We start from the raw sequence: 12,515 nt of genomic DNA, 5'->3' as shown, positions 1-12,515 counted from the left end.
ACTGTGTAACTAACGTTCCTACAGTTTGTGTACCCAATGGAACATTGTGTATTTAGTGACATTCATATTGGCCATTTTGAGGGGAGGACTTAGTTACCCCACCTAATGTTAAATACCCTATCACTCTCCTTCACAGTTCTATACTGATATAGAACTTATACTTAGATATTCACTTAGCGCCTGTCACTTTCCTTGATAGGTTTAGTAGTTTGCCACACAGGATGACGTGGGTAAGTCACGCAGGTCAGCAAGTCACTGGTGATGATTTTGTATGATATAACCTCAGTTTTTACTAAAATGAGTTGAGTAAGAGGATCGCCCGAATGCTGATGTTCGTTGTACTCCCTGTTTTAGATACTTGATATTAAAACCGACTCCCTGAGTCGTCTTGATTATTGATGTATGAATACAATCTGCATCCCCATCCATCTCCAGGGTATTGCTACTCATCTTAAAGGGCTGGGCAACCCAGTTCACACCCTTAGAACCAAAACGTCTATAACATTGCATTTGCAAAGGACAAATAAAAAAAGAAAAGGAAAAACACACAATGGACCATGGTGATGATGCAGTAAGGGTGGAAGTGGAGCGGTCCAATAGAGGTGTGAAGACTGAACAACCCATAGAAACTAAAGGAAGGTGTACATTAAAAAGCATCATTTTTAGGTTAACATTTCTGGCAAAGATGCATTTGAGAAGAAAACACATAGAACATAACATACCAACATTGCATAAGATCTTCCTTAACATGACATGATGCAGGATAAGATAACGTAGCATAGGAACTCCTAAGAAAACATAGCACTTCAAAGCAGGTCAGAGTGGAGCAAAGTGGGCAAAGGGTAGCATAGGACACCCGCACAGCAGGCCTGTGATGTAGCATGGCATATCAGACCAATAATAATGTATCTGATCATAATAGCGCCACAAAGGTTGCATGTCACAAATGATATTCTTCTGTGGCCGCTGGGAGAAGATGGATTTACGGGACCAGGGATAAGCTTCGCATGAAATGGGTATTATAACAGAGCTATAAACAGCTAAGAACCAGAAATATTTTGCGAAAAACACTTTGATCCCCAACCCAAGCACAACACCAACTACTAATTAATCACTCCCTCCCCCTATGCAAGGACACACACAAAACCCTGCTACAGGCACACTGCTTCCCTTGTGTATTTCCTCTCCTCTGCAGTTTGACTGGCAACATGAGAATGGAGAGCAGACCTGGTAATAACAGAGGGTAACTTCACTTTTGACACCTGCGTTTCATTGCAAACTGAGGCAAAGTGTTCTTCCTTTTCATCTTCAGCTATTATGCCCTGCCGACATGAAAACATTTGGGCACTTTTTGCTCTCAGATGAAAGCAAGATGCCAATTGAGGCTTGTCTGATCATCTCAAAGAAACAGTGGCTAACAGAACAGTTGGGCTCATTGCAAGTATGGCAGTTCTGGTAAACATTGGCGGTAAGGGAATTACTGCCACTTTTCCTGCACCGCAATACTACGAGTATGGCCCTGCAGTGGGTGATTTACCTTCAGCATTTTGCTGGAAGTAAATCCTCCCACTATCTGCTGTATAATCGGGAAAACATCAGCGAAATTACCACAGCATTAATCCTGCTGGTGTTAATTCAGCCGATAAAGCCCCAAAGAGTCCAATGGACTCTGAAAAAGTGGGGATTTACTCTGCCAGTTCTTATCCAGCGGTAATTCTGCTGGACCAAGTGGCAGTAACGGTACTTCAGTTGGGTGGTATTACAGCAGATTTACTGCCAGAATACCGCCCACCTCATAGTGAGGCCCTACATCCTTTTATGGTTTGTTTTGTGTTGTCAATAGAACAAACATGCTGCCCGACATTTGTTTACTAGCACCTTGACACAGACCAGCAACCTGCATCTTGGAAAAATGCACAGTTCAGAAGGTTGTCTCATGAAGAAGAGTCGTTAGTGGAGGAGCAGGACTGTGCCTGGCTGGGACTCTAGGACTCTGAGCGGGACCTTGAGAATGCCTGATGCCCTTAATTGCACCTTCTGTGGATTGGGTGCCAGGGAGGCCCTTGGGACAAATGTAAGTAATGAAACAAAATGTAATGCAATATCATAGGCATAGGTTGATGGTGTCCTGAAGCGTGGCATATTGTGCCGCCGTCTGGGGTTTCCAAATCATGGTCTGTGGAGAAAAAGAAAAGTGGGGAGTTGGTTAAGGAGGGAACCTCGGGACTAGGTAACAGGGAGCATCAGATGTTGGGTTACATCACGCCATACATGAGCTTCTGGGGCCAGAGTACAGAAGCTTTGCACTGGTGCAAACGCAAAGTTTGCATAGTATTAGCACTAAGGCAAACTTTGCCCTATTTCTAATAACACTTACAAATATTAGAAAACCATTGCACCATGACAACTGCATTTTGGCATGTTATATGTAGTAGGGAAGAAATTGTCGTAGTGCAAAAAAGATACATTTTCACTGTATTTCTGCACTGTGCTAATAAGGAATGGTATTAGCACTAGAGCAAACAGTGCCGCGTTGCAAAAATGCATCGTAAATGTATCTTTTTTGCAATAGGGCAATTTTTGCCCTGGTGCTTATACCATGCCAGACTGCACTTGTCATGGTCTGATATTCACAAGTGCTTTCAGAACTGGGGCAAACCTTGCCCTAGTGCTAATACCGTGCAACTTTGCGCTTGCACCAGTGTCACATTTCTGTAATGAGGTCCCTGATGATTCCTCCAGCTTCCACGAGAAGCAGATTTGCTGTGCATGATCCTGGATGCGGCGCTGTCTATGACCTGCCAAATCAGTAGCGTAATCAGTTCTATTATCACTTAAAGAGGCTCAGAAAATCAAGACCTCTACTGTCTGAAATGCACTGCACCACCTTAGCCAAGGTGATTATTGTATGTTGGCTTGTCAAAACAAGATATCCAAGGTCTTCAAAATCTCCAAAATGATGCGGTTCTTATGATCACTAAGAGCCTCAAATGGGATCACATCCGCTGAAGCTGCTTCATTCCCTCCCAGTCAGCACCGGAATCCAGTTAAAAAGTCTTGTGTTGATTCATGAGGCCTTAAATGGCTCGTCTCTGGTATATCCTTAAAATCACTTCACTGGTTATTAGCCTCCGAGACCCCTGAGATCCTCTAGGAAACAGATGCATCTAATTCCTAGGTTTCAGCAAATCATGTCCTTCGGAAGGTCAAGCATGGTATTGAGTTCAGAATTTGGAAGAGCCTTTTTTTAGGCTTCAGGGAAATTCCTGACATCTTATTCTTTAGAAAAAGGGTTAAATAAAGGGCAGGAAAAAAAAAAGAAAAAGAGTAAAAAATTGCTCATTGATCAGCATTCTAAAATGTCTACCCCCTGATTACGCCTTTTTGCTTTCTGTAGTGATCTGAGCACTGAGAAGTCTTTGGGTCATAGCACCTTTAATCAAATAGAAACAGAAATAGAAATAGATGTTAGGAAGATATTCTAGGACGGAAGGGAAGAAGAAAGTGTGTGAATGCATGTGTTTGATGTATTGGCTGCATGTAGACTCATAGCCAGCTTCATAAGAGCAGAACAATGAGGTTCATTCTAGGATGTCTATTACTAGAGGTGACTAGGAGGGAGGTTGCCTGGTACTCACTAGATCATTATGCTATGAGAACATGATTGTGTTCTGTGTCAAAACACCAAATTACTGGTCCCACAGAGCTATTTCAGGTCTGGACTGCTGTATTGTACCCTGCCCCAAAGAATTGACACTATGGTCTAGGGAGGAGAGTTGAAAAGGAAAGAGGGTAAAGAGAGTAGTGGCTATAGCTATGGAAAAACATCACATGTTCTGGGAGAGAAGGGGGGCGTGGGGTGTTTGTGAAAGTCTGGATGTGTGTCGACCGAGCTCATGTAGGACAGAGAAGGAATGAAAATTGTATATAGCAGTTCTGTGCTCTCTATTACAGCAAGCAGCATTCCATGGGGGTAGGTTCAAAGCATTCATAAGGTTTAGTGATGGCAGTGAGAGGGGATCCATCCATCTGTGAGCTATAACTGGTTGGCCCCATATCGAATGGAGGATCAAGGCAGTGCTTCTAGTAGGTGTGCGGCTTTTTGATGGGTTAAGGATGTGATCAGATCTTCTCTGGACGGTAGGTGGTTTATTTGCAAAGGCGAGCCTACATTATGAGCGGCTGCGTATATACTGCTTGGTAGGGACATTAATCCTTCCAAAAGCATAATATCAAAATATGAGGGATACTGATTTCAGGAATCCGATTCTTCTTCTTAAGGTTTCGTCAGACCATTTGGCACGCAAACCTAACAGAATCCCAATTGATGACATTTTCTAGGCTAAACATGATCCTATCAGTAATCTCCCTAAAATGCAGCAAACTAACTAGGTACGTGAGGAATTTAAATGACTCCCACAACATTGTATGTTGCCGCATTCACAGCCCTCACTGTTTCCTGGAGGCTGTTCCTGGTTCTAGCAAAGATATACAGTGCGCTTGGCTCATTACCCCCTTTGCTGTGAACAGAAAAGTAATCTTAACGTATTTTGAACTATGTGTGCTTAACTGATATCAGTAGCCTTGTACGCCATTATTTCACATGACTCAGACAGTGGATGCACAAGTCTGCTACTGCCTGGCTAGCTCTCCTCTTTAGCCATATTACATTCCCCCACATCAGAGGCTAACAAGATGCAAAGTGCTGTAGCCAATCATAGAAAGCAGAATGGCACTGGGGAACAGGATACTTCTGACCTGGAACTATGTACACTACTGTTTTCACATCTGACCCTCACACTGTCCCCAACCCCATTTCTTTTTCCTTACAGAGCCAAGTGCAGTGAGGCCAACGTCGCAGAAGGCAGCTATGCAAGATCACTTACATTAGATACGTTTATGCATACATACATACCAGAGTTTGAGTTTTAATTTATTAGTAACAAGCTCACATTTCTATACCAAATAGTAATGCAAGTTATTCTGCCACTTGAAGCACACATTCCAATACTTTTAAGTGTGTTGAAATAAAGAGAAATTAAAGGTCTAAAATGTCCGATTTCGTTGGATAAAATAACATAGATCTTACCTCTCCACATATGAGCTGCGCCCTCCATCACCACTTTCAGAAAAAGCCTCAAAACAAACCTGTTTCCCTGCACTTCGCCCTGCCCGCCTCCACTGCTATCACCTGTCTATCCCAAACGTCATATCCTTTCCAGAAAACATTTTGTAACTTCCTTTTTCAACTCCCTCCATTATAATATTTGAACCATATACGCCGCTCAGAGACCCTCTGTGTAGGGCCTGTGCTAAACACAAATTCAAATAAAATAAAACAATATGAAAAGCTGCACACTCTTCTTTTTATTCATCCCCTCCTCCATTCTTTCACCAAAGATGAACGTTGCTGTTACCCACTGCTATTAGAGGCCGCCTTTCTGAAGGGTGGGGATGGAGGAGACGTGACGTTTGAGCGGGAAATGGCAGAAACACACCCTGAGGCATGACTGGGGCCTACCCGCCTTCCTCTGTCACATTGTTATCATAAGATCTGTTTTACCAAATGCCCGGTGTCCTTGCTAACCACAGACGACCTTTAATATCTGTAACAAACGGCATTTTTTCAATTCTAAAGGAAGCCCAGTGGATTTGAAACTGCTAACAAGCTTCGCAGTAGCGTTCCCCAGCGGATAGGAGCCCATTACCTGAACCAAAATGTGAAAGCAATGACGTCCCGATTAGTTAACATGCGACGCCTCGGGGGCGCCAGCCGCCATGACACGCTCCCCCCCCCCCCCCCACATGAGGGCAGTCAATAACATGGCATCAGGGCCTGTCTGCGCTGACACTCGCGCCGTTCCTTCAGTGAGCTTAATAACATCATCGGCCTGTTCCCTGGGCCAGCCGATCGATGCCAGATGCCAGTTGGATGCGTGAAGGATCCTCCGAGCGGCTTAATTTATCAACAAGAAAACAGAAATAATAACAGCAAAAATGAAAAAGCCTCTTTGCGCAAATAAATGGCAACTGTCACTTGCGGCTATCAGAGGAGCAAACCAGGCCACGTCTGTGCAGGGGGAGTGCGCGCGAGCGGGGAGGGGCTTCTTCTCGAAGGCCCAGGAACCAACACTGAGGCAATGTGGGCCCCCAGCTGCAGAAGCAGATTTAAGGCAAAGGGCCCCGTGGGCATGATCGACAGTGGGCACTCTGTAGGCTTGATGGTGGTGTGGAGCTTAGGGTGGGAGGAGATAATGGCTGTGGCTAGCATGTGAACATTATGAACTTTAAAGTTGTCTTTTTCTACTATTGTAGTTGTGTGTTTAGGGTTGTCGCTCTGGCTGGAAACAGCCCAGTCACCTCAATTAAATGCATGACACAATGTTTCACAAAGCGTGCAGCCTGTTCTACATCCCCATCGTTTCTAATCACCCAACAATCACACTTAAATAGCTTATTAAACAGTATTTACATAAATCTATGAAAATGAAATGCCTCACCAATAGTTATTGTCAGTCCCCTGTTCCAATCACTGTTCACTTACTGCCGCGCAGAGGTTTTACAGATAGTATCTCACTGGGAGGGCATGTTATCGGACTGTTAAAACCACCTCTTCCTGGCTACCATGCTTTATTGCTCTAGGTGGGCCATCTCGCAGAGCTTGGTGATGGAGAACTGGGGTAGCATTTGCCAGCCACTCACTCTTGCCAGATTCCTCCCAAAGACTATTTCCTGTGTACAGTGATCACCACAAGGGGGTTCGCCGCTTTCTGTATGGATCACTCATGTTTATTGTGAGCAGTTCACCGGACCATAGGGTGTCTCTGCCTATAGTGTGAGTCTACAAGGTGCCACTTTCTTGTGATTGATCTTCCAGGAGTCCATTGTAGTCGGAGGTAAGTCCGAGGTAGTTTATTTCTTAATAAGAATGTGCATTGGTGCAGGTAAGTATCAGACCAGTCCCTCTCATTACTCAGCAGTGGGTCCATCCTCTGGCAGTCCACTCCTCCATTGTCAGTCATTTCGAGAACACTGGGCCAAGCTCCCACTTCTCATTTACTGAACATTCCATGGCAACATGCATGACATGAGCAGCAATCTCCCACGCTAGTACCTACACACTCAGATGCAGATCACGTACCCGCCTAAGGGAAGCATAAGAAAGATAGAAACATGAGGCTGAGACAAGGAAAACAACAACATTCTACTCTACTGACACATACTGTGTTAAAGTAAAGAGTCAGTTCATCCACTGGTCAATGGTACAGATCATTCCAAACAATATTGTAAATTGTAATTGGTTATTTACAACGTGTTTAATACCCAGAGGTTTCTAAGTGCGGACCCGGGGATCGAACCTGTGTTGCTCCACATATCGAGCCTGTGTTGTTCCACGTCGTCTTGCTTCCAAGGTGAGCGCATTGCCCCGGAGCTATCCTTCCAGATCTACAATACTACAACGAGATGATCAAAACAAATGCACAAGCATGCACCCTCACATGCAAACATGCAATCACATTACCATTAGATCCATTTTCCTCTTAAGCATGCAATCCAACATTCACAAAACTCTATAGCATGCAGAAATGTTTCCACAATACAACCCAGCCGCTTGCCTCTGCAGTATGGCGTCAGACATGTTCATTCATGTGCCTCTCTAACGTGAGATCAATACATTCACAGGCATATCTAACATAGAAAAAAAAGAAAACACTTGCATGCCTCTTGCATGCACGCAATTGACCTCAGCATCCACATGTCTCACTAGCAGACGCCACTACACACAAGAACCCCTCTTGACCCATGTGAACCACAACACCTCAATAGTATGCTGCACTATCACAATTACAGCATAAAACATTTTATATCCACACACCTTGCAAACATGTTACTATTACAAATCAGAATCATGAGCATACTTGTATACTCCTGCATTATTAGCTTCCAACATCGGTGCATTTATATCGTTATTTATGGAAATTACACAAAAAGCGATGCATTTCTGGTACAAAAATGCGCACAAAATCTTTAGCATTGATTTACAGAGCAGCGGAGCAGTGTCCTTAACAATGGGTGAGAGGATGCGGGTATAAGACTAAATGATGCAGGGGAGGTAGAAACAGGAAGCAGGGACAATGACAGCAGAGCATGATATAGGAACGGGATAGTGAAGGAAGTGCTACGATTCGGATGATGGGTGAGGGATACGTGCCGTAGGGCTGCCGTAGAGATGCTTGGGGAGGGATGAATAAGTAGATGTGGTAATGTAGAATGCTTTGAAAGTTGTTCTTCTGTAAGGAGGAGAACTGGGATGTTGGATATAAATAGAGATAGAGTGGCAGTAGTATCGAGAGGAAGAGGAAGAGCAGTCCAGAGTAAGGGAGCAAGGAGAGGAAGAGAGCGGAAATGAGAGGGAGCACCAGGAACATGAGAGGTAGCAAGGAAGTGAGTCGAGGATGATCGCAGGGAGAAAGGGGAAGAGTATGGAGTGAGCTGGGCCAATATGGAGGTTCGAGCAAGTCTGCGTCATCATACCATTTGTGCCAACACTCCTCGCTAGTATACATGCATCCATGAATACTTGCACACTAGATACAACCAGATCATACATTTGTATACAAATCTATACAACTATAGGTAAGTTTCTGACCCCCACATGGAAACTAATCTGCTTCCCTTATAGGTTCCAATAGACACCCTCTCACACCACCAATGGTTCCACACTGTACTTCTTTGCCAGCTCTCCTGGCATTAACATCCATAATCACCTCTTCTGTCAACCTGTTTCCACTGTGCCATCAGAGGAACATCACTAGGTACACTACTCACACACACCATTCATCCATGCCATACATTCTCACACACAGCTATACGACTATGGAGAACATTCCTCCTCCAAACAGCAACATAGATCATATATTTGATATCATAACAATATGATATGCTTTATTACAAAACACTTCTTATTTTCTTATTCCACACCACCCTTTAAAGAAAAGAGAAAAACACACGCAGCTTCTTCAATTCTCCCCAAAGGAAAAAATGGAAAAACTCATTTTTTCCCTCGAGGTTCCATCCGGTGAGTGCCCCCTTAATTCTGCCAACTACGTGCGCCCAGACAACTCTCCCTCCATTTGATCCCTCTTTCCTCTGCCCGCATCCCTCCCGCAACCCGCGTCCGTTCCCCACTTCCTGGTTGCCTGCAGCCCGCCTCCCGACCCGCCCACCTTGCCCTGATTGGCCACCCGGCCTTGTGTGTTGCGTGTATTCGGCCCGTGGCCGTGTCCTGAACCTCATTTCCCTCGAGGTTCCATCCGGTGAGTGCCCCCTTAATTCTGCCAACTACGTGCGCCCAGACAACTCTCCCTCCATTTGATCCCTCTTTCCTCTGCCCGCATCCCTCCCGCAACCCGCGTCCGTTCCCCGCTTCCTGGTTGCCTGCAGCCCGCCTCCCGACCCGCCCACCTTGCCCTGATTGGCCACCCGGCCTCCTGTCTCAGGCCATTACTGCACCTCCCAGGGCAGCCCCCTGCCCGGGCAGCCCCCTAAGCTAAGGACCACAAGGCAAAGGACAGCTCCTACGGTGACGGCTCCAGATCGTATCTGCAGGTATCCGCAGGAGAAGCAAGAAGCCAACAAGTAAGTGTGGCAAGGGCGGGGCCAGAAGCAACTACTTCAGGCCATACTACCCTACCACTCCTCTAACAAAGCGCCTCCACCGTAAATTCATTATGATTGTATTCAGAAACTCTGTCATATACATTTGAAAATTGTGCCCAATTGCCTCTCTGTGAAAAGTTGAATTTAGAAACTGCATTTAGAAGTGTGCCCAAAGGCCTCTCTGTGAATTTAGAAGTGTGCCCAATTGCCTCTCTGTGAATCTAGAACTGTGCCCAATAGCCTCTCTGGGGAAAGTTGAAATAAGAAGTGCTGCTAGAAATTGCATTTAGAAGTGTGCCCAATAGCCTCGCTGAATCCAGAACTGTGCTCAATAGCCTCTCTGTGGAAAGTTGAATTTAGAAGTGCATTTAGAGGTCTACCCAATAGCCTCTCTGTGATTTTAGAAGTTTGCCCAATTGCCTCTAGAACTGTGCCCAATAGCCTCTCTGTGGAAAGTTGAAATAAGAAGTGCTGCTAGAAATTGCATTTAGAAGTGTGCCCAATAGTCTCGCTGAATCTAGAACTGTGCTCAATAGCCTCTCTGTGGAAAGTTGAATTTAGAAGTGCATTTAGAAATCTACCCAATAGCCTCTCTGTGATTTTAGAAGTTTGCCCAATTGCCTCTCTGTGAATTTAGAAGTGTGCCCAATTGCCTCTCTGTGGAAAGTTGAATTTAGAAGTGCATTTAGAAGTCTAGCCAATAGCCTCTCTGTGATTTTTGAAGCTTGCCCAATTGCCTCGCTGTGAATTTAGAAGTGTGCCCAATTGCCTCTCTGTGGAAAGTTGAATTTAGAAGTACATTTAGAAGCTGCATTTAGAAGTGTACCCAATAGCCTCTCTGTGAATTTAGAAGTGTGCCCAATCGCTTCTCTGTGGAAAGTTGAATTTAGAAGTGCATTTAGAAGTATACCCAATAGCCTCTCTGTGATTTTAGAAGTGTGCCCAATTTCCTTGCTGTGAAAAGTTGAATTTAGAAGTACATTAAGAAGCTGCAATTAGAAGTGGGCCCAATAGCCTCTCTGTGAAAGTTGAATTAAGAAGTTCTTTTAGAAGTTGCATTTAGAAATGTGCCCTATAGCCTCACTGTGAAAGTTGAAATAAGAAGTGCAGCTAGAAATTGCATTTAGAAGTGTGCCCAATAGCCTCTCTGTGGAAAGTTGAAATAAGAAGTGCTGCTAGAAATTGCATTTAGAAGTGTGCCCAATAGCCTCGCTGCATCTAGAACTGTGCTCATTAGCCTCTCTGTGGAAAGTTGAATTAAGAACTGCAGTTAGATGTTGCATTTAGAAATGTGCCCAATAGCCTCTCTGTGAAAGTTGCATTAGAAGTGTGCCCTATAGCCTGTCTATACATTTGGAAGTGTGCCCAACTGCCTCGCTGTGGAAAGTTGAATTTAGAAGTACATTTAGAAGCTGCATTTAGAAGTGTACCCAATAGCCTCTCTGTGATTTTTGAAGCTTGCCCAATTGCCTCTCTGTGAATTTAGAAGTGTGCCCAATTGCCTCTCTGTGGAAAGTTGAATTTAGAAGTGCATTTAGAAGTCTACCCAATAGCCTCTCTGTGATTTTTGAAGCTTGCCCAATTGTCTCTCTGTGAATTTAGAAGTGTGCCCAATTGCCTCGCTATGAAAAGTTGAATTTAGAAGTACATTTACAAGCTGCAATTAGAAGTGTGCCCTATAGCCTCTATGTGAAAGTTGAATGAAGAAGTTCTTTTAGAAGTTGCATTTAGAAATGTGCCCTATAGCCTCTCTGTGAAAGTTGAAATAAGAAGTGCAGCTTGAAATTGCATTTAGACGTGTGCCCAATAGCCTCGCTGAATCTATAACTGTGCCCAATAGCCTCTCTGTGGAAAGTTGAAATAAGAAGTGCTGCTAGAAATTACATCTAGAAGTGTCCTCAATAGTCTTGCTGCATCTAGAACTGTGCTCAATAGCCTCTCTGTGGAAAGTTGAATTAAGAACTGCAGTTAGATGTTGCATTTAGAAATGTGCCCAATAGCCTCTCAGTGAAATTTGCATTAGAAGTGTGCCCTATAGCCTGTCTATAAATTTAGAAGTGTGCCCAACTGCCTCGCTGTAGAAAGTTGAATTTCGAAGTACAGTTAGAAGCTGCATTTAGATGTGTACCCAATAGCCTTGCTGAATCTAGAAGTGTGCAAATAGCCTCTCTGTGAATTTAGAAGTCTGCCCAATTGCCTCTCTGTGGAAAGTTGAATTTAGAAGTGCATTTAGAAGTCTACCCAATAGCCTCTTTGTGAATTTAGAAGTGTGCCCAATTGAATCGCTGTGAAAAGTTGAATTTAGAAGTACATTTAGATGCTGCAATTAGAAGAGTGCCCAATAGCCTCTCTATGAAAGCTGAATTAAGAAGTTCTTTTTGAGGTTGCATTTAGAAATGTGCCCAATAGCCTCTCTGTGAAAAGTTGAATTAAGAAGTGCATCTAGAAGTTGCATTTAGAAGTGTGCCCAATAGCCTCGCTTAATCTTGAACTATGCCCAATAGCCTTTCTGTGGAAAGTTGAATTAAGAACTGCAGTTAGATGCTGCATTTAGAAATGTGCCCATTAGCCTCTCTGTGAAAGTTGCATTAGAAGTGTGCCCATAGCCTGTCTATAAATTCATAAGTAGGCCCAACTGCCTATCGGTGTTAGTTGAATTTAGAAGTGTGCTCAACAACCTCTCTGTGAAACTCATATTTAGAAATAACTAACAGTATAGCTGTGTAATGTAGAATCTAAAACGGTGACCAGTAATCTAATTACAAAGTTGATTTAGACCCATGCCTAATACCCTCCCTGTATAAAGGTGAATTGAAAGAAGTCCACCACTACCGTGCCCTATAGAATACCATTGG

The sequence above is a fragment of the Ambystoma mexicanum genome, chromosome 1p, assembly GCF_040938575.1.
Source record: "Ambystoma mexicanum isolate Mex_15411 chromosome 1p, UKY_AmexF1_1, whole genome shotgun sequence".
Classification (NCBI taxonomy): Eukaryota; Metazoa; Chordata; class Amphibia; order Caudata; family Ambystomatidae; genus Ambystoma; species Ambystoma mexicanum.
This window is presented reverse-complemented; position numbering follows the sequence as displayed.